The sequence below is a fragment of the Dasypus novemcinctus genome, chromosome 29 (genome assembly GCF_030445035.2).
Source record: "Dasypus novemcinctus isolate mDasNov1 chromosome 29, mDasNov1.1.hap2, whole genome shotgun sequence".
Classification (NCBI taxonomy): domain Eukaryota; kingdom Metazoa; phylum Chordata; class Mammalia; order Cingulata; family Dasypodidae; genus Dasypus; species Dasypus novemcinctus.
This window is the reverse complement of record NC_080701.1, coordinates 32513679-32517466: the sequence shown is the minus strand read 5'-3', so window position 1 is coordinate 32517466 and position 3788 is coordinate 32513679. Positions and strand designations below refer to the sequence as shown.

The 3788-nt window shown below is 62.5% G+C and overlaps 1 non-coding gene across 1 annotated transcript; it reads left to right on the top strand.

The window, feature by feature from the left end:
• The first annotated feature begins 1727 nt into the window (after positions 1–1727).
• LOC111760981 (U6 spliceosomal RNA) lies at positions 1728–1834 on the top strand. The gene has a single exon (XR_002794486.1). It is a non-coding gene; the product is annotated as a U6 spliceosomal RNA (small nuclear RNA).
• The last annotated feature ends 1954 nt before the right edge of the window (positions 1835–3788 follow it).

The following is a 3788-nucleotide window of genomic DNA, read 5'->3' as shown; positions in this document are numbered from 1 at the left end:
CGCTGGCTTCTCCCCCCCTGCCCCCAAACGCGGGAGCTTGATGTGGGCAGTCCCCGGGGGTAGAGTCCCAGAGAAGCCAAGGTTTCTTCGAGCCACAGGTTTTCAGGGGGAGAGGAGGAGAGAGCGGGGAGGAGGGGAAGGAGCAAGGAGCGGGGGGGGGGGGGGGGGGGGGGAGGAGGGGGAGAGGAGGGGGAGGAGGGAGGAATTGGGAGAGCCGAGGTGTGAGGTGTTCACCTCCCCTGCCGGGCGCCCGCTTGCGCTCTTGCCCCGGGGCGGCCCGGCGACCCCAGCTCGGGAGACGGAGCTCTGGGGGCCTTCTGGACCCAGAGCCCGGCCCCTGCCGTCTCTCGCATTATTCCGGACCCAGGGGGGCCCTCCTGTCGGGGTGGAGGAAGGAAGGGCCCCCTCCGCTCTTGGGCTTGGCTGCGCCGGCCTGAGGCCGGGCGCCCCATCCGTGTCCCCGGGGGCGAACTGCAGGTACCGGGCAGGGCCGGAGTCGCTGCCTAGGGCTCAGGGCTACGTCCCCAGTGCAGCCTTAAAAGGCGGAGCCTCCAGGGGTGGGGTGTGCGTGGCCAGGAGCCCGGGCCCCCCTGCCTCTCCTGCCACCCCTCCCCAGGGGCCGCTGGCTGTGCCCGGGGAAGGTGGGGCAGAGCCGGCCTCACCCGAGGCAAAGAGTGGGTGCTACAGACCCTGAGTCGTGGAGGGACCCCACGGAGTCGTGAGAGCCGAGATGGGCACCCCGAGAGGCGCGGGGTGCTGGCGCCAGCAGGTGCTTCTGAGAAATGGGGACAGCTGTGCCCCGGGAAGGCTGGGTGGCCAGGTGAGCCAGCCACACCGGGCAGACACCAGGAGATGGAACACCTGGGCCCCGCCACCCGGGCGGAGAGGCTCCCGGGGCCCCTCGGGGCTGGGGGAGCTTAGGGCGCCTCCCCTGTGGGCCCCAACAGTTGCCTTGGATCGAGCGCCCACCTGGCTCTCCCCATGACCTCTGATCCCCCACTTCGCTGTACCATGTTTTGCAGATGAGGAAACTGAGGCACGCTGGAAGGTCATTGGCCCCCGTCGCCCCGCTGGGCAGTGGAGTGACCGGGTTTCCCCATGCGTGCTCCGGGCGCTTCCCGTGAGGACGCGATCGTGTCTCGAGCCTCTCGACCCCGTCCCCGGGGCCCAGCCTGGCCCAGCAGGGGCCCAGGGCGCTCCACTGGACGGCTTGGTGGACGGATGTTATCCGGGTCCTGGAAACTGGTGTCCCTACGGCGAGGCGGAGGCTGGTGGCCAGAGCAAGGGGCTGGAGCTCAGGGCCGTCTCCGAGGGCAGCCCCCACGTCTTTAGGAAGCCGAGTTCACACCTCTGCCCCGGGCACCCTGGAGCTGTCCACACGCCCAGGAGGGGAAGGTGGAAATGCTGGATGTGGATTTATTTACCTAAAAAGATGACTGGCAGGGTGGGACTCTCGCCTCGAGGGCTTCTTCTCACCTTCCTGAGCTGGATCAATCCACAAAACTGTCTGTTATCCCCCCATATGGACAAACAAGCACAGCCACCTCCAGCCACCTCCCGGTGTCCAGCTCCCAGCCCCACGGAGGGGCCATTCCCAGCTCCGCCCTCCCCGGCACAAAGGGCCTCGCTGGTGCGGATTGCCAGAAGGAGTCGAGCTGGTTTGGGGGTGCGGGGCTCGCTCTGGGAGCTCGAGGGAATGGAACTCAGGAATGTCAAAACTGGAAGGAGTGCTCGCTTCGGCAGCACATATACTAAAATTGGAACGATACGGAGAAGATTAGCATGGCCCCTGCGCAAGGATGACACGCAAATTCGTGAAGCGTTCCATATTTTTCTTCGGGACATGGAGCTGCCCTGGATGGTGCTTCAGAGGTAATCACCGGACATTGTAAATCCTCACAGGGCCTACATGATGGAATAGAGGAGAGTATGGGCCATGATGTGAACCAATGTATATGAGGTGCAGAGGTGCCCAAAGATGTACTTACCAAATCCAATGGATGTGTCATGATGATGGGAACGAGTGTTGTTGGGGGGGGGGAGAGGGGGGGTGGGGGGGTGGGGTTGAATGGGACCTCACATATATATTTTTAATGTAATATTATTACAAAGTCAATAAAAAATAAAAAAATTAAAAAAAAAAAAAAAAACAAAACAAAACAAAAAAACTGGAAGGAGTCCTGGAGACTCATCGAGTCAACCTCCTCATTCCACAGATGAGACCCAGAAGAGGTGCGTGGCTCGCCCAGGTCCCTGCTCGCCCAGGGTCCCTGCTAGTCCAGGGTCCCTGCTCGCCCAGGTCCCTGCTAGCCCAGGGTCCCTGCTAGCCAAGGCTCGGCTGCAACAAGCCGTGAGACATCCAAACGCCCGGGCCGGCCTGCGCAGTTCTCCACACACATCCAGGCTCTCCCAGCTTCTCTCGTGCTGCTCCCTCTGCTTCCATTTTCCACACGCTTCCCAGCCCTTGCGGCCCATTTCAAACGCTGCCCTTCCTTGGAGGTTCCCTAACGTCCCTCTTGGGTGGGACGGGCTCTGGCTCTGGCTTAGTCATCCGGGAAACTTTGACCTCAGGCCACATCCCACCAGCTCCAGCTCAGTTGTTAAAGCTGCCCCTCCTGACCTTGATCTTAGGTGGTGGTGGGTGGGGGCACCTCTCCTGCCCTCGGTCTTAGGTGGTGGTGGGTGGGGGGCTCCGAGGACCAGCAGGAGGAGAGAGCTCAGGCCTTGAGGTCCGCCAGGTGCAGGCATCACCGGGAGGTCGGGCAGCGATGAGGGAGAGGCAGGTTTGGAGAGTTCCACCCGAGCTGCCCGCGTGGCCCCGTGGGGGGACCAGGGGAGATTGGCAGGGCCTCTGAGCCCGAGGACGAGGCTCCTGCTGGGAGGGCACCCAGCCTGCCTCTCCTTGGGCGCACAGGCCAGCAGTCCAGCTCGGCCCGGGGCTCAGCAGGCGCTGGGGCAGGGGGCTCTGGGGCGTGGCTGGGGCTGTCGCGTGGGTGAGACAGCGCTCCTTCCTTGTCTCTTCCTGCGCTGTACCTGCGGGGAGGCGGGGGGTGGCCCCAGTGGGAAGCTGTACGGAGAATTCTAGGCCTGGGCTCTGGGTTTTTTCCATCTCCTTGCCTCGGTGCTGGTACTTGGAGGCTGTGTGACTCGGGGCAAGTCCCTTCACTTCTCTGGTCTGTTTCCCAATGTACGAAAAGGAAATGTCACCAACAATGCTGTAAAAACTGCCACCGTAGGCGGAGCAGGTGCAGCTCAGTGGTTGAGTGTGTGCTTTGCGTGTACGAGGTCCTGGGTTCAATCCCCGGTACCTCCAAAAAAAAACCAAAAACCTGTCACCATGAGTGTCAGCTGAAGTAAAGGGACATTCATTGAGAAGTATCAAGGGCCTTAAGAATGGGGCAGAGACTCTACTCTGCGGTCTGTCCTCAGTTTACCTAAACTTTGAGTTTCTCCCTTGACTGGAGGAGGTGCGGGGCGGGGCGGGGGTGGGGGGGAGAAGGGTAGGCTAATTAGCATTTATTGGGGAGGGGTGGCAGGCGGCGACAAAGGAAGTGAGCAGCAGTCTGGGCTGCTGTGGTTAATCCTCACCCCCTAGTGCCGAGTTCAACACCCCCCAGCTGGGACCGTCTCACACCTGTGCCTCCTACCAGCCCCTGGAACAGGACACCGAGCCCACCTGCAGACCCGTCACTTGTCAGCACCTGCCCTGGCCCAGCCCACTCTCTCGGCGTTGAAGAACGGGAGGGCTGGGGAAGGGGGAGGGCTGCCCAGGAGGGCAGGCAGGCCCA